Source organism: Grampus griseus (assembly GCF_964374135.1).
Source record: "Grampus griseus genome assembly, chromosome: 10".
Lineage (NCBI taxonomy): Eukaryota > Metazoa > Chordata > Mammalia > Artiodactyla > Delphinidae > Grampus > Grampus griseus.
In genome coordinates, this window is record NC_139004.1 from 83,448,025 (window position 1) to 83,470,709 (window position 22,685).

Sequence of the window (22,685 nt, forward strand, 5' to 3'; positions counted from 1 at the left end):
ACAGTTCCCATCTCTCGCTGGTTGAGGGTCATGCCTGGAGATGTTCACTCACCCTCCTGCATGTGTGGCCTGTCCCATAGTTAGAAGGACCCCACTCCTGTGGCTAGAGAATGAATGGGCTCAGGTGAATGACACAAAGAACCCTGTCAGTGTGTAGAACTGTCTGCAGACCACTTCCAGGGTAGGCCCAGGGCACCAATAGCTTCCTGTGTTTGGATCCTAGTTCTACCATCATCATCTACATGCTCATGGGCAACTCACTTAAGCTCTTAAGTCTCCGTTTTTCCACCTGTAAAATGGGGTAAAAACAGTATGTGCCCAGAGTTTTTATGAGGCCTAAATGAGATCATATAAGCACAATGGTCATCTGTCACTTCTCTCTGTCCAATATCCACGTCGTTTTCCCTTGGCACACTCCCTGGACCCTCTTTAGAAGAATCAGCCTCTCTAAGTCCCTGGTGTTTGAGAGGGAGGGAGACTACTCTCAGCTCCAGGGGTAGAATGTGACTGGTCCCTCTGAGCATCACATTCTCCTGTCCATCACTGATTTAGATCCAGGTACAGAATCCATGCTGGATCAATGGGATCTCACTGTGGGACTTCCTGCTGCAACTAATAAAACGGAGAGTTCCATTCACAATAGCCAAGACATGGAAACAACCTAACGTCCATCAACAGAGGAATGGATAAAGAAGATGTGGTACATATATACAATGGAATACTACTCAGCCATAAAAAAGAACAAAATAATGCCATTTGCATCAACATGGATGCAACTAGAGATTATCACACTAAGTGAAGTAAGAAAGAGAAATACCATATGATATCACTTATATGTAGAATCTAAAATATGACACAAATGAACCTATCTATGAAACAGAAGCAGACTCACGGACATAGAGAACAGACTTGTGGTTGCCAAGGGGGAGGGGGTTGAGGGAGGGATAGATTGGGAGGTTGGGGTTAGCAGACGCAAACTATTATAAATGGAATGGATAAACAGCAAGGTCCTACTGTATAACACAGGAAACTATATTCAATATCCTGGGATAAACCATAATGGAAAAGAATATTAAAAAACGAATGTATAGGGCTTCCCTGGTGGCGCAGTGGTTGAGAATCTGCCTGCCAATGCAGGGGACACAGGTTCGAGCCCTGGTCTGGGAAGATCCCACATGCCATGGGGCAACTAGGCCCGTGAACCACAACTACTGAGCCTGCGCGTCTGGAGCCTGTGCTCCGCAAGAAGAGAGGCCGCGACAGTGAGAGGCCCATGCACCGCGATGAAGAGTGGCCCCCGCTTGCCACAAGTAGAGAAAGCCCTCGCACAGAAACAAAGACCCAACACAGCCAAAAATAAATAAATTAATAAAAATAATAATAATGTATCTATATGTATAACTGAGTCACTTTGCTGTACAGCAGAAATTAACACAACATTGTGTATCAACTATACTTCATTTAAAAAATAAATAGAAATTTTAAAAATTAAAAGGAGAGTTCCCTTTCCTCTGGGGTGTTGAAGAAATGGGAGCCAGCCAGGAGCTGCTAGGCAACGGCCCAGAGAGAGCCCCAATGAGGAAGAAAGCACAACCAAAAGATGCGCTTAACTGGGCCTGAAGCTACCTCTGAAAATGCCAGTCAGACCAGTGAATAAATTCTCTTGTTGGCCTAAGCCATTCTCAGCTGATAGCTATTGCTCCTAGCAAAGAGCAAATGCTCCAGAAATGTTAGCTACCATTACTAATAACACGAAAACAGATCAAATTTCTCCTGCTACTTTTTCTTCCCCTGTTTTGCCTGGATTATTTATTTGTTTTAAGGTTTTGGGGGTTGTTTTTAAATCACAGATAATTTCAAACAGATGCAAAAGCTTAAAGTATAATGAACCCCCATGAACTCCAACAATGATTAACTCATGGGTAGCCTTGCTTTGTCTGTGCTCTACCCATTTCTCCTCTCCCATGGTATTTTGAAGCAAATCCCCAACACATACCTTTTCATTCATATTTTTTTCAGATCCTTTTATAGTGTTTCCTTTTGTAGTAGGCACTATCAGTGTTCTACCCATCATCCCTGTCTTCAATGAGTCCATCCAAGATTGTTCCTTTTCTTTCAAATCTTCCCCTACTCAGCCAGAGATGCAGATGTCACTCAAGCCCCTGCGGCGCACCTGTTTGGTCCAGGGTTAGTTCCATTCTAACTAACAGGAATGGGGTCAGGAATGTGCCTCAATATCAGCTGTTAACATACGAATGGGACACTGCTGGGAAATTTTTTGCTTCTGGGAACATTTCTGCTCTCCTAAGAAGCAGCCACAAATAAAATAGTCTCTCTTTCTTCTATGAATGTTGTCCAGCCTGGATGTGATGCTCAGAACTGGAATATTAACATTTGCCACTGGCTTGAAGATGAAGCTAATATTAAGTATGGCAATAAATGCTGCGGAGGGTGTAGAGAAAAGGGAACTCTCCTATACAGTTGGTGGGAATGTAAATTGGTGCAGCCACTATGGAGAATAGCATGGAAGGTTCTTAAAAAACTAAAAATAGAGCTACCATTTGATCCAGCAATCCCACTCCTGGGCATATATCTGGAGAAAACCATAATCCAAAAGGATACATGCACTGGAAGTTCACTGCAGCACTACTTACAATAGCCAGGACATGGAAGCAACCTAAATGTCCATCGACAGAGGAATGGATACAGAAGATGTGGTACATATATACAGTGGAATATTACTCAGCCATAAAAAAGAATGAAATAATGCCATTTGCAGCAACATGGATGGACCTAGAGATTATCGTATTAAGTGAAGTAAATCAGACAGATTAAGACAAATCTCATATGATATCACTCACATGTGGGATCTAATTTTTAAAAAACATATAAATGCACTTACTTACAATACAGAAACAGACTTAGAGATATCGAAAACAAACTTATGGTTACCAAAGGGGAAATGTGCGGGCGGGGGGGGTTATAAATCAGGAGGTTGGAATGAACATACCCACACTACTATATAAAAGATAGACTACCAACAAGGACCTACTACATAGCAAGGGAACTCTACTCAATATTCTGTTATAACCTATATGAAAAAAGAATTTTAAAAATATATGTATATGTATAACTGAATCACTTTGCTGTACACCTGAAACTAACAGATCATTGTAAATCAACTATACTCCAATAAAATTAAATTTAAAAAAAAAAATGAATGGCAGAGGACTGGGAGAAGGAAGTTGAGCCCTGAATGATACGATTTAGCGGCTAAATCAAACAACCTGAAAGCTTGCCCCGTCTCTGCACTTGCTGTTCTGAGAGTTAAAATTCTGCTTCACTGTTTAAGCCTGTGTGAATCCAGAAATCTGCTATTTGCTGCTGAAAGCACCCAATTTTGCCATCAATACAGACCCATACAGTTTGGGTTTAAAATTCCAGAGTGAGGAATCAGATTAGGATGATATAACAAAGATGCCCTAAAAGCAAGTCCCTTAACCCAGAAAAAAGTTCATTTCTTTCTCATAGAAGAGTTTGCAGAGGTGGTCCTGGACAGGTTAAGGTGGCTCTACAATCATCAGGACCAAGTTTCACCTGCATCCTTCTCAGGCCTCTTCCATCTTCTCATCTCCGCCAGCTGCTCTGCCTCCCACCAGCACATACACCCTCCAGCCAACAGGGAGAGACAGAGATAATGTGGATACCCAGTGCCTGCAAGGGTACAACCCAGAAATTAATCGCACACATCACAGCTCATTGGCTGGAGGTAACAACCAACTGCAACAGAAGGCTGAGAAATGTGGTTATTATTCTGGGTGGTCATATGTCCAGTTCTATTTCTACTAGAAAAAAAGGAAAAATAAATACAGGGGCACAGCTAGCAGTCTCCACTAGGGAAATAGCAGGGAGGGTTAACTGGACTCGTTTCAACGGACAACTTTTAATTAAAAAGACTTGAGAATGTAAACAAGATGTTCTTCAGCACTCTCCTGAAGACTGAACTGAGCCTATTTACTCAGAAATAGGTAAAATGATACATCCCTTTATTTTTTTTTGCAGTACGCGGGCCTCTCACTGTTGTGGCCTCTCCCGTTGCAGAGCACAGGCTCCTGGCGCGCAGGCTCAGCGGCCATGGCTCACGGGCCTAGCCGCCCCGCGGCATGTGGGATCTTCCCGGACCGGGACACGAACCCGTGTCCCCTACATCGGCAGGCGGACTCTCAACCACTGCGCCACCAGGGAAGCCCGATACATGCCTTTTATCTCTCCTTTTTAGGTAGATCTCAGAAGGATTCCAACAGTCAGTAATCCCATATTAGCCCATGTACCTTGTGTACATGAAATTAACAACTGAATTTCACCGATTTCCCTTAATTCCAAATCTCTTTTCCTCAATTAGGCTGCATAACTATGGTTTAATTATATTCTGTTTGATAGTCACCAGAATCCCATAACAAGCTCCTCTTTCGCAATCCTATTATTAGTCTGGGTAATCCAATTTATGGAAAAATACAGACAAATAGAGAAAAATGACAGAGGTGGCAAGAAGCACAGCATTCTGCAGCCCAGCTGAAGTGGCTCTCAATGGAAGGTTTACAGAGTTAAGAAGCAGACTCTGATTCAGCGGCAGCAGGTTTTAAATGATGCCTGAGGAGCCACCAAAGCAAATCCCTTTCTCCATGGTCCCCTCAGGGTCAAGTACCATGTTTCAATTATAATTTCACCAAATTGACGTGATGCGGCGAATGTTCCAGATTAATAGTGGTACAGCACTGTTCTCCACGGGACAGAATCAAAAAATCTAGTTCAGAGGTTTGTTGAAATATACCCCAAGACACTCAGCTGCAAAACCCATTAAAGACTCCAAGATGATGGGAACATTTCTGATCTGTATTCCCCAAAGAGGTTACTTTGCAGAAAGCAAGTTTATTATTTATGGTAGCAAATAAAATCTCTCAGTGCAGCCAAGGAGGCTTCTGCAATTACATCAGGAAGGCACCATCATGCAGTCCATTATGGAAATCGTATCTACGTGAATAGGGAAGGCTATTGTTTTGCCAAAGACGCATATTTCTTTGCAGAGCATGCTCATGATGGGCTTGCGTGGAGATGATAAATTGTTTGGTTTGACTTTTCATTTCAAATGGCTCTATTCCTTGGAAGAGGACTTTGTACAGAAAGGCATTATCTTGCAAATTCTGCTTCAAATTATCAGTGGAGTTTTAAGAGAACATCTCATAGAGGCTTGCCATGGATCAGATGGCGACCGCCATACTGGGCATATGAGGATTAGAGAGCTCCAAAGGACTGTGAGTTTTATCCATCCTGGTGGCTCTGTTAGCATTTTCAAGCCTTGAAGTGAGTCTCCGGGGAATTGTATTCTTAGCTAATTCCCTCCGCATATATTACCCTCAAGAAGTAAGTGTAATTTGGGATCTAACCTCCACATTTGAGGGGTAGCGCTCACTAATCCCTTATGATTCTAAGTAGAGGAGAAAGAACCTTCCCTAAAAGAGATGAAGGTTGGAGGAAAAACCTTTGGACCCTCTCTCCAGGGGTAATTTACCTAACAGGAATGGGAGAAGACCAATGATTAATACATGCATCTGCTTTCTTTGGCCTTTCCTCTTCCTAAACTGCATCCCTAAAGCAAGCCTGCACAATGCTACCTGCCCTGCTCCTGGGCTTCACAGGGGTGAGGCATGAGGGGTGAGGGGTGAGAAGTTGGAACCTTCTCTACAACTGGTGTGTAAGTGTCCACTCTACCCCGTCAACTCTTTCCAAGTTTGGGCTCCAAAGTCTAGACATGGGGATGGAAAATATCATAACAAAGACCATTTCGGCTTCAAGCCCACAATGTGGCCTCATCAGCAGCAGGGCTCCTATCTTGATCCCCATCTCACTCTTCACTCTGAACGTGTTGGGAATATGATTCACTTTCACAAACCCCAACGCCTGGCATGGCTTTCATGGAGTCATCTTGCCTTTGAGCCTGATTTGCCTCTCCAGCCACCTCTGTCTTCTTTCCTAGAGTCATCTAAGCACATATATTTCCATTTCTCCAACATCCTCATGTTTTTGTGTCTGTTGAGAATTCAGCTGGTGGTTTATAATCCATCTGCACAAGCATGGGTTTTTTAATAGTGAGCTTCACACAACTAGCGTAATTTATGAAATTTTGTCATTGCTGAATGTAACATGAAAATTTAGGTGGATGAAACAAATCAGCTTTAGGCAAGAGGCTTGAAGGAGTGATCCTACACAATGTTTAGTCAAGAGGGAGACGGCCTATCGAGTTCAATAAGAGAAGGCTGGTCTTACTCCTGTCACCCTCAGCAAAATATCATTGATCTTTCAAGCCTCAGCTGTTAGGCCACCTTTTCTCCCTAGCCTTCTACCACGTAACTTCTCTTCTCCTTCTTTTCCAACCTCCCCTACACAATTCAAAAGTTAGAGATTCACTTGAGTCTCTGAAATGCAAATGCCCAAAGGATGGTAGAGCTCACCAGTCATTTATCCAATCGTCTCAATTACTTGCTGTCCTCTTGCTTCCTCATCTTGAGTCTGGTCTTAGCTCACGTACCTGCTAGGAACTACTAAGTACAAGTGACAGAAACCTGTTCTAGCAAATCGAAGTTAAGAAGAAAGGAAGAAACGTGGTTCCCGGTACTGCTGTGAGCACTTCTGTCCCCAAAGCTATAAGTTTAAATACTACCTGTATAACAATGGCAAATGTTCAACATGGCAAAAACCAAAGAATTACAACTGGAATATATGTTCCAATACTATATAGCTCAACTGCCTTAAACTTCAGACCATTGTTGCACATCCTTGCGCTATTTTATTCATGTATTCTAGTCACCATTTAAGCATATTAAGCATATGCCATGTGAGGGGCAATAATGAACAAGAGAGACAGGGTTCCTGCCTTCACAGAGGCTACTGATTGATGGGGCAGATGGACGGTTGAACAAGCACTTAAAACAGGAATTAAATGCTATGAATAGAGAAAGGGAGGGTGGGAGGAAAGCCTATATAGCAAGAGCAATTCATCAATCTAGAGACTTTGTGGAGAAAGTCGCTTTTAAGCCTAGACCAAAAGGGTGTGTTAGAAGGAAAAAACAAATGTGTTGGTGTTAGGAGACAAATTCAAGTTACAGGACTGCCGTACAATAGCTATGTGACCCTGGGCATGTAACCTTGCCTCTTAGAGCCACAGTTCCTTCTCTGTAAAACAAGGGTTTGGAGAACTTAACCTGTAGGGCTCCTTCCATCTTTACAAGTCCCAAAATCCTGGAAGAGGTTGCTAATCAGTTTAGTGAGTCTTTAGTTGATCCTTTCTGACAAAAGGCAACTAACACAAGTAAGAGAAAATCAAAGAAATATCAGTTGGGAGGTTACAATGGTAAAATTGGTCAAACAAATAAACTCTGCAGTCAGACCATCATAGGTTCACGTCCAGTTCTGCCCCTTACTGGCTGGGTAACTCTGGGAATACTTCTTAACTTCTCAGTGTCAATTTCCTAGTCTGTGAAAGGAGGAAAAGCTATTACTTACCCCATAGTGTTGTCGTAGGGTCTGGAGTCTGAGATATTGTATGTTAATTTCCTGGCCCATAATTTCCTGGTCTATATTATTTTTTCTGCTCATAATAGTGTTGGTTCCTGCATGAGACTCAGACTGTGTAACGATCACTTGTCACCTATTAGGCCTTTTTTTGTGGCTACAGACGAATAAACTCCAATGTGAAACACCTGAAGCAAAAAAGGAAATTTAGGTGTATTCTGAGACTTTACATATCAGGGAAGCAGTAAGAAAGACAGGGAGGAAGCTGTGTCTCAAGAAGGATATAATCAGGGGCTCAAATGCCATGAGAAGTCTAACTCTCCCTCTGCATTGTCTTTTCTTTTTTTTTTTGGCCGCATTGGGTCTTTATGGCTGAGCGCGGGCTTTCCCTACTTGTGGCGAGTGGGGGTACTCTTTGCAGTGCACGGGCTTCTCATTGTGGTGGCTTCTCTTGTTGCGGAGCACGGGCTTCAGCAGTTGTGGCCATGAGCTCAGTAGTTATGGCTTGCAGGCGCAGGGTCAGTAGTTGTGGCGCACGGGCTTAGTTGCTCCGCGGCATGTGGGATCTTCCCGGACCAGGTCTCGAACCCGTGTCCCCTGCATTGGCAGGAGGATTCTTAACAACTGTGCCACCAGGGAAGTCCTTCCCTCTGCATTTCAACTTCAATCTTCTGGTTCACTGACCTTTTTTATACAGAGGAAAACTTGGCCACCGCAGCTCCCAAGCTTTACCTTTTACAATTTCAGTCCCCAGATAGAGAAAACCTCTACCTTCAAGGTCCCAAGTTCAAGGATCCCAGGGAAGAGCTCCAGTTGGCCCAGTTGAAGTCAGATCCCTGACCCTGGACAAACCAGCCCTCAACAGAGGACAGGGTACTGGTATATCAAATGACTGCTCCTACAGAAACCAGGGAAATAGGGCTTTTTGGGGCAATTCCCAAAAGATTGAGCAGAAAATCCCACAAATACTGACTAGATTTTTTAATGCAAACTGCTTCCATAAAGTGACGCCAAAGACACAAAAAAACTCAATAAACAAAACAAATTCTTTTAAAAGCTGAAATTCTTTTGGGGAGAAATATCATGAACTAGGTTTCAAAAATGTATATTCATTTGATTTGCTCATACCAAAATGTTCTTATGGGCCTGTAGTTCAACGCCCAAGTTCAAGTTCCTTAGACTTTCGTTTGCTTTCTTAGGGGATGAAGGGTAAAAGCTGCAGTGAGACAAAGCACTTTAAGAATACTCTAAGCAAGCACTGTTGCTGAGAGCTTTTCTGCAGCCCTAAGAATATCACAGAAATGAGTACGCTGGGAATTACAGGTCATACCCTGGAGACACGTGAAGTGTGTCTGCTCCTGTACTTAATGATGAAAAACACACTCCCACAGGTGACTGGTCCTGTGAGGATGACAAATAAAGAGTGAGAACGAGAAGGAAGGAGAAGCAAGAGAAAGAGAGAGACGAGGAAGAGGGGAGGCATGCGAGGCAGAGGGGGAAAAAATGAAGGAGCAAGATAGGAAAGTTAAGCCAGTCTGAGCTGGGGCACTGCTGTAACATCTTTCTTAAAAAAGCAAGTTTCACGCAAACATTTCATAGTGGAGGTTTTTCTAGATGCTCACACCAATTCTCCTCTGACTTAAGGATCAAAGCTTTCACCAACATCTTCTGAAGTACGTTGGAGGAGGCAGGAATTGCCGAATCGGTCCAGGGATTGCCAAAGTGTGGGCTTATGCTATTGCTTGAGATCACCTCGTGGGATCGCCAGCAGGGGTGCCTCAATAACACTACATTCCAGAGTAAAAAGTTAGCCCTTTTTGCTTCTCTTTCAATCCCTCTGAGTAGTCCTCAAAGAGTCTCAGTTAGGTGCTATTACATATTCAGCACTTCCCTAAAACCAAGTCTATCCCCTGTTGTACAGAGAAAAAGCAGAGCCTCTGGTGGCTAGGAGGACCTCAGTAAAACTGAATAACAAAGGTGTGTTTTCATTGCATTTAATATTCCAATAACCTTCCATTTTGGGCTAGAATTATTGGTCTTCCTTTTATAGTAGGCATGTAAAGTTACCTTTTAAGATTATTTTTGAGTTTTAAAAAAGGCAGCAAATTTAAAGAAAAGTATCAGGAGTGGTGGTACCATATGTAGCACAGAGACAGGAAATACTCTTTTAGTCACTGAGCATGTATGATTGTGAGATTCCTGGGTCAAAAGAAGACCCCATGTTCCCAACCCGTGCCGATATGGGAGTTAATAGTCAAATAGTTTATGTGGGAAAGAGTGCCGATGTATTCTGAAACCTTTTCCAGAGCTTCACGTGTTTTACGAGTCTTCAGAGCTGCTTCCTTCCTTCATTGCAGCATTTTCCCTTACACAGTGCTTACACTGGTGACAATAATGATTACAACAACTTAGAGTCCTAAAGATATTTCCTCTTAAAATCTTAAGTCTACAAAGATACTGTGGAATCCCTGACAGAAGGGAAGTGTGCCAAGGTGCAGTGTTTGACTAATGCAAAGCAGAAAATGGACTGAAGAACTGCCTCCCTTCATGTCAATGATAAAACACTGGAAAATATGGGACTGTCTTGGGAACTGGCCACCAGTGGGCCATCTCCCTACATTTCATGCTGGGAAACTTCACGAGGAGGAGAAGACACAAAACCCTGAAAACTGCTGGTGGAAAAACAGTGACCTATCTCTTGGCCAAATCCTAAAAATAAAAGCAGTAAATGGTAACCAACTGTGGACCCGTGAAGTTATTTTTAAAATCAACCAAAATAAAACAGAAGATTTAGTTTCCATTATGATGACCTTATCAAACGCCCTGAATTGATTACCTTATTTGAAATAAAATGTCATTTAAAAATAAAATCCAGTTACAGCCAACAAATAAATAATGTAACCAGAACACTGATTAGTGAGGCTTTCCTGGGTTCGGCTTACAGATTTGGTTTTCCTTGAAATAAAATATATCTTACCTTTCTTTTCCCTTTATATATGAAATCTTGACAATCACCTTTATTACATGCTCCTGTTTCTTTGGTCTGGTTCTTTATTTGAATTTCTCTTCTATTTCCTTATGGAACAGGTCTTTTAAAAATACTACCTGAAAAAAAAAAATACTACCTGAAATCCTTTTAAGCAAGAGGTGGCATTATTTTACGCAAGAAGTGGGAGGTTAAAATCACCTTAAGGCATTTATTTAGTACATTATACACACGAGCTCTCATGGGAGGTAGCATAGAAGGAATATTTTAATTTAATGATCTAACATTCAAGATAACAAGAAGAGGTAGTCATAAGGCCTTACAGAATTAACTGTCCAGGCAGATGTTCACAGGTGCTGGATGGGGGATATACATGAGTGATGGGGGAGACCCAGTACCAGGCATAGCTCAGTGCTGCTGTGCAAACACACACATCTTGGCCAAATGGGGGCAGCTTAAGGGAGCAATCACACATAGTTACCACCTGGGAATACACAGCCCTGCTTTGAATTTTTCCAAGTTGGCTGGAAATCTGATTCTTTAAATGTGATATATCAGAATTTTAACTGTTGGCACTAACTGAAAAATTTATTTAAACAAAACACAATGTGGATGAAAGAAAACATATCTGTAAACTGAATTTGGCCCATGGATTGACAGTTTGCAATCTCCACCATGGAACTAAGCCGTTAAGGATCTCGACTTGGACCTATCACTCACTGGGGAGTAACCAGAAGAAATAGGATTCATACTGAGTCTTGAAAGAAAGGGAGATTTATATAAGAAGAAGGGAGGGAGAGCGGCAGATATACTACATGGGCAGCAAAAGGTAAAGGAAGCCCCAAAGCAGAAAGGCTCAAGGTCTGTTCGGGAAACACTGAACAGCGTGGTTTGGAAGAAGAAAAACTCGGAGGAAGTCAGAAAAAAGGCTTGGAAAGCAAGTGAAAGACAGATTGGACAAGGATTTTGAATATTAAGCAAAGAAGTTTAAGTTTTATCTTACAGGCAATGAAGATTTAGGGCTCTAGAGATCGATGTCATCGATGAGGTTTTCCAACAAAGTGAACCCAATCTATCTGGAAGAGAAAGAGACTGCAGGGGAAGAGACTGGTCAGAAGTTTAGTGCACTACTTCAGGAGAATCACGTAGAGGCAAGAGGAACGGAAATCTAGTAGATGAGACAGACCCATGGCAATGGATAAATTCACAGGACTGATAAATTGTTTGGTCTTTTATTATTTTTTTATGGATATACTATCTTATAAATATTTAATTTTCAAACAATGAGCAAGCATATACTGGCCCTAAGTTCAGATTTGATATAAACACAAATGGACAGACAACTTTTAAGGGTGTGATGTATTCAACAATTAGAGACAATCTAGTCGGTGGTATAATTTATCCATTTAAGACTGAATAGAGTTCCTTGGTTGTTCACAGAACCTCCCCTTGACTTCAGACTTGAGACAAACCGAGAGTGTCTGTCAGTATGCAAAACCACTGAATTCAGGACAAACAGTAACAGGATGGGTTGGCAACAGCCAATTCGGATTGTGTGGGCCAGTCTGAAGCAGCAGGGTTGGCTGGAGGCTGAAAATGTTGCAGCTGAAGTCCAGGATCTGTAGATTAGAGCAGCTGTTCTTGTTTCCAAACAAGTTCATAAGATGCTTTTCCCAAACAGGTGTATGCTCTTTTAAAATGTCAAAAATAATTCTTCTGTTTGTGACCTTTGACACCTAGTAGGTGTCCTGGTGAAAATATCCAGTAGGACATTTAGGGCCTGAGTTTAGGACACTGTCCAGGGATGCTGATTCAGTTTGGAGCATTAGCCACATAAAGATGGTCCAGGGAGAAACTTCCCAAGTGAAAAGTGTTAGAAAGAAGCATAAATCTTGGGAGGATGAGTGCTCAATATGTATGTTTCTTATAATTTACTTCAAAAACTTTGCTGAATTCAGAAGTCATTAGCCTGAGTTTGTGTGATTACATGATCTCAAATATCCATATATTCTAATCTATTCACATCATTGTATGCATCACCTAATTTAAATGTTCCCTTGTATCATGACTGTAAATCTCATCTCTTCAACCTAGGTTATGTTTTAAAGGAAGAAATGAAAGAACTAAAGAAAGGAAGGGGAAGGAGAGAGAGAGAGAGAGAGAGAGGAGGAGAGGCAGGAAGGAAAGAAGGAAGGGAGGGAGGGAGGGAGGGAGGGGAAAGGAAAAGAAATGAAAGAAAAAGGGAACTTCAGAAGAGATATTGCCCTGTCAGTGATGGTTAAGATGAAGCCCTATTAAATGTCTGAAAATGGCCTGAAGGATCTTTTCAGTACTATAAGGAAATAATACAAGAATCTTCATCCATAAATTTACTGCGGAGAAAATGAAGCCTCTTCAATCCAGAATTTACCTGACAGCTGCTTTACTACCCAACCAGAGCGCGGATCTCTGAAGCCTTCACACCATGTTAGAAAGATGCCGTAATTAAAAATGCATCCTCCTTAGGGCCCAGAAATAAACTCTAATGTTCATGGTAAATTGATTTTCTACAAAGGAGCCAACATAATTCAATAAGAATATTTTTTTCAACAAATTGTACTAGGACACCTAGATAAGTACATGAAAAATAATGAAGTTGGACACCTACGTCATAACATAAATAAAAACTAACGAAAAGTGTATCACAGACCTATATAAGAGATAAAACTCTTTGAAAAAACACACTATGAAATCTTTGTGACCTTGGGATTTCTTACATATGACACCAAAAGCACAAGCAAAAAAAGAGATTAACAAATTAGACTTCATCAAAACTAAAAAATGTTGTGCCTCAAAGAACACCATCAAGAAAGCAAAAAGATAACCCACTGTCTGGTGGGAATATCTGCAAATCATATATCTAATAAGGAACTTACCTCCAGAATACTAAATAAAACTTCTATGACTGAAAAATAAAAAGGCAAGTAGCTCATCTAAAATATAGACCAAGGATCTGAATGGACATTTCTCCAAAGAAAACATATGAATGGCTAATAAGCACATATGAAAATGTTTCAACATTATTAGTCATTAGGGAAACACAGATCAAAACCACAATGAGACACCACTTCACAACCACTAGAATGGCTATGATCAAAAAGACAGACAATAACAAGTATTAGCAAGGATGTGGAAAAATTGTCACCCTCACACATAGCTTGTGTAAACTGCTCGTGCAGCCACTGTGGAAAACAATTCAGTAGTTCCTCAAAATGTTAAACAGAGAGTTGCCGTATGACCCAGAAATTCTACTCTTAGGTAACTACCCAAGAGAAATGAAAACAAAATGTCTACACCAAAACTTGTACACAAATGTTCATAGCACCATTACTCATAAGAGCCAAAAAGTGGAAACAGCCCAAATGTTCATCAACTGATGAATGGACAGATACAATGGAATATTATTTAGCAATTATAAGGAATGAAATACTGATGGTGTCATAACATAGAAGAACTTCAAAAACATTCTAGGGCCATCAGACAAAACCACATATTGTATGATCCTATGTATATGAAATGTCCAGAATGAGCAAATCTGCAGAGACACGAAGTAGATCAGGGGTTGCCTAGGGCTGGGGTGACTGGAAGAATGGGAAGGGACCGCTGGTGGGTACAGGATTTCTTCTGGGGGGTGATGAAAATGTTCTAAAGTAAGATTATGGTGATAGTTGCCCAACTCTGTAAACATACTAAGAGCCAGTGAACTATATATTTTAAACCGGTAACATTTCAAACGGATAAACACATCTCATGGGATGTTACCTCTCACTAAGGCTATTTAAAACGTACCTTCACACCATATACTGCATGACGTTTTCAGCACTAGCCAGACAGCCCCTGCTATTCTTCTTAGTCTCCTTTCATAAGGACCTTTGCCCCGGTTCTTCCCTTTCTCGGGAATGCCTTGATTCCGTTCAGTACAATCTGGTTCCTCTCATCTTTCAGAAGAGCTTAAACGCTCCTGTCTCTCAAACGTGCCAGGCTTGTTCCCGTCTCAGGCATCTGCAACTGTGCTTCTTCCTTCTACTCTGAAAACTTTTCTCCCAGACCTTTGCCATGACTGCCTTCTTTGCAACCTTTTGGTCAATGCAAAAGAGAAGCCTTCTGTAGCTCAAGCAGCCCATAGTCACTACTTACCACTCATTGTTTTGTTTCTGGAATGCGTTTCTATTAGGTTTGTTTCCATATTCGCATTTGTATCAGCTTATGGCTTTACTGTGTTACACACTAGAGCACACACTCCCTGAGGGCCACAACGCTGCCACAGCTGTCTCCACCACACCAGGCCTAAAATTAAGAGTGGTTGGCCGACCACCTTTTAGGCTGAACGGAACACAAGATAAGATTGCCTGCTTCAAGCCCTGTAATAGGGTGGGAAAAAAAAGAGAGCCTTACTCCCTCTCCAAAACCACCCTCATTCACCCTCAACCCCCACCAGAAAAAGAAGAGCAAGAATTTCCTCAACATTTTACATGGAAAACCTCCCCATAAAAGACTAATTTCAGGAAACTAGAGTCCTCTTCATTTGAAGGGCCAGCACTGGCTTGACGAAAAATATGTTTCAGGAAAACTAGTCTCAAGCAAGACCCACGAGACGAAAGGGAGAAAGGGAGGCTTGCGTACCTCCCCGATCCACAAGCCTCAGGGAGAAATGACAGAGGCCAGCTTGCCCTTCTAATGAAAGGAAAAGCAAAGCCGAGCTCAAACAATAGGTGTCAGGAAGCCAGGCGGTGTTGTACTCAGTTTTTCCTTTCATTGAGGCGGTCTCCAGTTAGCGACCCCCTTGACAAAATGATGATCACTCAGGAAACAAAGAGGTGAATGAAGCAGGGCTTATTGTGGAGTTCTCGAATGTAGAGCTGCCTTTGTGTAGCTAGTTGCAAAGCATCAAGCTCTTCAATATTTAAAAAAGAAAGAAGGACAGAAAGGGAGGGAGGAAGGGAAGGAAAGAAGGAGAGGGAAAGGGACAGAGAGAGAGAGAGAGAGCGCGCAGACCAGAAAAAAAAGGAAAAGAAATAAAAGCAAGAGTATACTCCCATCTAATACTTTCAGATAAGAAAATCAAAAGAAAGAAAATGCCACCTATTTAGAATTGAAGAAACTTTGTGTAACAGCACCAGTTTTTTCTTTCAGCTTTTTATGTATTTTTTTCCATCTGAATCTTTAATCCATTAAGAATTAATTTGGTATATGTTGTATGGGGAGATGCTATTTTTTCCCAGCTTGTCAATTCTCCCAGCACTAGTTTTGAACAATGTATCCTTTCCTGGATAATTTCACCTTTATCACATGTTACAATTTTATAAACATAACAAGAAGAATTTACTGTATAGCACAGGAAACTATATTCAATATCTTATAATAACCTATAATGGAAAAGAATCTGAAGCTGTACACCTGAAACTAACACAATATTGTAAATCAACTGTCGTCAAATTTTTTCAAAGCGCCCTTTTTTCATCTCCTGAACTATTTATTTCTCTTCTGCAAAAAAGAAAAGAAACAGCTAAAGTTAAGAAAACAAAGCCATTCAAATGATGCTCCATTCCTTTTTAACCTAAGACAGTGTTAGTGAACAGCACAGTCAGTAAGAAAAATGTCAGAAGTCCTTCGCAATTTACCTGTTACACCAGGAGAGACGTCACATCCAAATACCTCACTGATACACAAGCCTCAGGCCAGATGCGCAAGAGACAGGAAGAGGGAGTTTGGATACAGCAAAACTGTATCCATGTCTCGGGCATGAACGTTTGCAGACTAGTCTTACATCTGAATGACCACTAAATATTTAAGACCAGCATTCAGGAAATGTTCTCAGGCTCAAACAAGAGGAGACCAGAGATTACAAAAGGATCCTTGCACCTAAGCTCCCACTTCCCCCTCCTCCACCCTTCCCCCACACGTCCCAAGACAGTCTGCCAAGAACAAATTTAGTATCAGCTTATCATAGGCTCTAGACAGCCCTGCAATTACATCCTGCCCTGGCAGGAAACTGAACCTGGCAATCAAGACTCCCTTTTGTCTCTGATTTCTACATCTTGCCTGTTTGGGGAAGCGGCAGAGCATGTGGAATGACCACATGCAGAAGTGACAGTTTCCAAGACCTAGTTTGAGCATGCAAGCTTGGGCAGCTGGCTGTTAGTAAGGATACAAAGCATCTAACAGTCCCTGGCACCCGGTAACAACTCAGTAGGGGTTAGTTCCCTTTATATAAGGTTTCTGAGATTTTCAGCCAGTAGATGGGTTTATAATGCCCTAGAGGACAAATGCAAATGGCCAGGTGCCCACAGCACAGCAGTGGTTAAGAGCACAGGATTAGAATTCAAGATCTGCATTTCTGGGACTCCTCTGGTCAAATTCCTCTTCATGACCTGAAAACGCCTTAATACTCAGGTTTCACATAATGACTCTCTTCCAGCCCCTTGACACAAAGGGGAAACTGAAAACTTGTCACACTGGGTTCCATGCGTCCCCGACCACCATTTCTACATATTACAACATAGGGATCGAATGCTAATGTCTGTAAAGATTTCTAAGGGAAAATTTGGGCAAACGTTTCCTTAAGAACATGGTGGAAGCCCTGGCCATTTGGTTGGCTTCAAGTGAGGACAAAGAGTTAAGACTAGACATCACTGCAGGTGATCACTTGTGTCGTGATCATTTGTGTCCCAGGGGAGGTAATAAAAGGGTCAGAGCATCTCCTTCCAAGAAAGTCACACGTGTCATTACACTTGTTCCATCCTCTGGCCTGGAGAGCCACACCAGCTCTGGAGCCAGGACCGCTCAGACGTAGAAAAACAAATCCCCCCATTGCCAGGAGCTGTGAACAATGGAGACCATTCACATGTTGCTGGCATAACTAGGTTAGAGCAGTGACAAATCTTTGTTTTCTTATTGTTGATTACATGACTTTGAGTTTAAAAGAATTCAAGACCTACTCCTCTAGAGAATAAACCCATCTCTAATTCGGGCAAGACTTTAAAACAATAGGTTCAAATTCCAGCTCTATAACATCCTAGCTGGGTGGCCTCGAGGGAGTTTTTTGGTTGTCCTGTGCCTCAGTTTCTCTATCTATAAAATGGGGATAAGAGCAGTTCCCACCTAATAGTACAGGATCGAGTGATACTATACACACTGTATAAATGATGAGACACTGCATGCAAAGTGCCTGGCCCAGAGTGATGGCACCTTATGATGGATGGTGGCTACAGCATCTTAGGCACTCTCCCAAAGAAGGACCAGACAGTGAAAATACACTTAAATTACCTGATGTCCCAGTAGTAATTTGGCCTCAAGGAAACTTGCCCAGCCTGCTCTGAGACTGAGCCCCATTGATCAGATCGATTAAAAACAATAAGAGAGACATTATCAAAAAATAACAAATATGGAAGGACTTCTATCAAGTTCTATAGCTGAATTCCAACTAGACGACAACATCTGTTTTAAAAAGAAAGGTTTTATTTCCTGTTCCATAAAGTTACCTTATATTATTTTTCTACTTCGTTCACAAAAGAGAAAAGGGAGAAATATGCTGACGAGAGAAAACAATCTTTAAAGTCTTTGAGTCAGTCAAACGCTATCTGGCAGAAATCAAATGCAGTACAAGATAGTGAGGAAGCAAAACCATTGTTTCTGAACCAGGGTAAATAAAGCAGTTTGCTCCGAGTTTTGAATTAAGAATCAAAGGTAATCCACGTGGGAAATCCCAGTTTTAAAGATTTCATGCCTTGAGTTTCATTTTGCCATGAGCTGGAACACATGTACAATTACTGTATCAACTCCAAACCTCTTTATTTCCTAAGAGAAATATGATTTTTCACAAACTAATTTTTCTTATCTCTGAAAAATAATCTATACATGTTCCCACTATTTTAAACAAGTTCTGATAATATAGTTTTAGGACTTGGATCTATAGTTCTCTAAATTCTCTAAATTATCGAAATATCTCTGGATCAAGCCAGACCATCAGAAGGCTATGAACCTGGGTTATTCTTGACTTCACAGAATCATATTTTATCTTTACACCCCTGGCTTTTATCAAAGGCTGATACATGAAACACCATGATGACAAAGACAAATGTACAAGGGTACCCACTGAAGCACTGTTCACAGTAGGAAAAGGTTAGAAATATTCTAAATCAATAGGGTACTGGTTAAACGGATTAAGATACATCCATACAATAGAATACCATGCGGATATTAGACGAAATGACACAGCTTTATAAGTACTGATATGGAATGACTTCTAATATATATTGAGTAAAAAGATAATGTGCAGAACAACATATATAGTGTGCTCAAAATTGAAATACACACACACTTACACACGTATGCGCTTACATACAAACATGATTGCACATCTTGAAATCAATGCTTGTCTCTCAAGAGAGAATCTCAGAGACAGTGATTAAAAGCAGACAGACAGACCTTTTCACTGAATACCTTTGCATACTCTGAGTTTACCACATGTGTCTTTTACCTACAAAAAAAAGTAAACCAAAAAAGAATGGCTGTTATGAAGTTCATTCTGGCGGTGTGTGTCACACACACCAGCTCTTTAAAACGCTAATAGGTGTCCCACAAAAAAAGATTTATGCTCTACCCATCTTGGGGTTTCACAGTGCATATTCCAATAGTAGAGTCTCTGAGAAGGTCCGCAGTCTACAGTGTGTGTGACTTAATATAACCCAACATTTCCCAAATTTCTTAATCATAGAAACTCTCCCTCCCCGTTTTTTTGAAGGGCATTTTCTCTGAACACCACACCTTGGCGAATATAACACTGCAGCATTTATTTTTTAAAGGCTTTGGTCACCAAGGTATGCACCATCTCTGATAGGTAAGAATTTAGCAGTAGGGTTACCTTTGTTTACTCTTAGGAATGACTGTATTTCCTATGCTGTAATCTGAAGAAGTCTGTATTGAATTGGAATTTTTTTACACCTTGTCTGCCAGGAGGCACAGAGCAATGATGTCTCAACTTTCTCATCCTTAGGATGGGCATATCAGCACCAACTTTGTGGGTAGTCACGAGATTGAAATTGGATATCTTATATAAAAACGTCTCTCATAAGAGAGATCCAGCACTTACGAGCCCCTGCCAGACTTCTTCTCATCTAGGCAACAGTCTCATAAATGCACGTTGTTATTCTCAAGAGGCAGTGAAGTAAAGATCAAGGCAAATCCATTAGCATCACTGATGACAACACCGGAGAGCCTCAGGGGGTGCGGTGGACGGTCTTTGTACGAAGAGCGGAGTATTTTAATCAGCTCTGTTGCTTGTGACCAGAAAGGTCAGTGGAGGAAGAATATCTGGGGGTGAGGGCAAGGGCAAAATCAGCTGTCCTAACCACCATGATTCAACGAATATTTTTCAGGCTTTGGAAAGATTAAACGCAGTGGTAAAGGAGGAAGCTCTCTTACCTGCAGAGACCATTCTATTTGTAAACATTATCCAGGATTCACAAGGACAAAGGCTTAAGCTTGGTGTATATCCACCAGCTGCCTTCTCTGCAGGATCCTTTCATATAATAAAGAAAAAGGGTGAGTAGATTTTCCCGAAGAGGCCACCGCAAGAGTTTAACAGCTATGTTGGATTAAAAACCACAGCATGTAGAAAACAAACTTTCAAGTACTTCCAAATTTTTTTTTTTTTTTTTTTGCGGTACGCGGGCCTCTCACTGTAGCGGCCTCTCCCGTTGCGGAGCACAGGCTCCGGACGCGCAGGCTCAGCGGCCATGGCTCACAGGCCCAGCCGCTCCGCGGCATGTGGGATCCTCCCGTACCGGGGCATGAACTCGTGTCCCCTGCATCGGCAGGCGGACTCTCAACCACTGCGCCACCAGGGAAGCCCCCAAATTTTTAAAGAAGGGGGAAAGTCAGTTTGGCAATAACATATTTTAAATAAATAAGATTATGAGCCTAATGATACTTAGCTGCCTATAGGCTGTGAAACCTTGGGTCTAAATTCCACTGACACAAGACATTATTTTTCTGGTTGTCAACCACTTCTAGGAGGCTGGTAGGGAATACATATACTTAAAAGGACAAAGTGAGACAATTTAAAGAGACGATCTACCACTTACAAGTCTCTGCCAATTTTCCTTAATGCCAGACGGCAGGGAGGTTTCTAGTTGAAAATGATAAAGACTGATATAAGTAAACACAATGTGTTCCCTTTAGGAATATCACTGTCCATCAGAGCCTCTGACACCCAACATAGGATAGAATTCCCGAGAATGGTTCTCTAGAATATTAGAAATTGTAAATACCTCCAGGTGTCACAAGGAATACAAAAGTTTTGTAGTTCATACGATGAGGAAGAAGGAAGTCATTAATGTGCTCAAATGAGAGAGAAAGTCTGGATTAGAAGCGCTTGATAGTCAAAAGTCTGGAAATTATATGACCCAGAATTTTCAAGTCTAGGAATGCATTCAAAGGAAATAGTTAAGATTAATCTATAAGATTATTCATCATGGAAACAACTCAAATGTTCATCACTGATGAAAAGATGAATAAAACGTGATATAGCCACACCATGGGATGTTTGGCAACAAAAAGGAATAATGACCTGATAGTGCTACAATGTGGGTAAACCTCAAAAAACACTATGTAAAGTAAAAGAAACCAGTCTTCAAATACAACAGACTGTATGATCCCATTTGTAGGAAATGTCCAGAATAGACAAATCTACAGAGATAGAACGTAGATTAATGGTTGCCTGGCCTGGGAGGGTTGAGGATGGCGGTGACTACCATGGGTGCAGGGTTTTTTTCTTTTTAAAACATTTGTTATTTATTTATTTATTTGTTTATTTATTTATTTATTTATTTATTTTGTCTGCATTGGGTCTTCGCTGCTGCGTGCGGGCTCTCTCTAGCTGCGGTGAACAGGGGCTGCTCTTTGTTGTGGTGCAAGGGCTTCTCATTGCGGTGGCCAAGCTAAGCTCTTGTTGTAGAGCACGGGCTTCAGTAGTTGCAGCACGTGAGCTCAATAGTTGTGGCTTGCAGACTTAGCTGCTCTGCAGCATGTGAGATCTTCCCGGAAGAGGGATCAAACCCATGTCCCCAAATTGGCAGGCGGATTTTTAACTACTGAGCCACCAGGGGAGTCCCAGGTGCAGGTTTCTTTGTGTAGCAACAATCATGTTCTAAAATTAGATTCTGGTGATGGTCACACAACTCTAAACACACTAAAAATCACTGAATTGCACACTTTAAGTGTGTGATTTGATGGTACATAAACTACATCCCAATAAGCCTGTTAAAAAAGACTTTTCATCACAGTGTTATTTAAAACAGAAAAACCAAATGATCAACAATTAATCTGAGCCTGTTATACTCTACAGCCACTAAGAATGGGTCCACAAGAGAACACACAATATGATTCCAATTATGCAAAATACGTATGTGTGTATACAGAAGCTTTAGGAAAAGGTCTAAAAATAGGCCAACAAGTTCCTTTACAGCGATAATATATGATCCTGTAGGATTATGAAAGATCTTTTTTCTCTTTGCTGATTTAAAGACAATGACCGTTACTTTTGTGACAATAATCACATGTAACATGTTACTGAGTCCTGAGGGCACGCCAGGCAGAGCCTGGGTTAAGTGGATGTAGTGCATTTAATCCTCCAACAGCCCTATAATGCAGGCGCTATTAACTGCTGTCATCCCACAGAAGCGGATACTGAGGCTGGAAAAAGTGAATTTACTCAAGGTAGCGCAGTCTGCGTGGCAGCAAATACTAAGTCTTAACTGGTGGTCTCCAAAGTGGGGAGTGTACACCCCCAAGAAGGTGTGCAAGATGGGGTATGGAAATATATATTCTTATACACTTAAAATATATATAAAAACTTCTATTTATATATTTTGATCTCACCCTTAAAAAACTTGTGTTTAGGGTACATTTCATACCACAATGTAACCCATATTCTGCTGATTTCACGTCAGGCATTGTACTAAGGGCTTTGCAGGTAATCGTTTCTCACAACAAACCTACAAAGAAACTGAGGTACAGATCCATGCTCTTACCCACTATACCTCACAGTGCTCAGTATGTCCATATGGTAATATGCATAGACGAGAGGCAA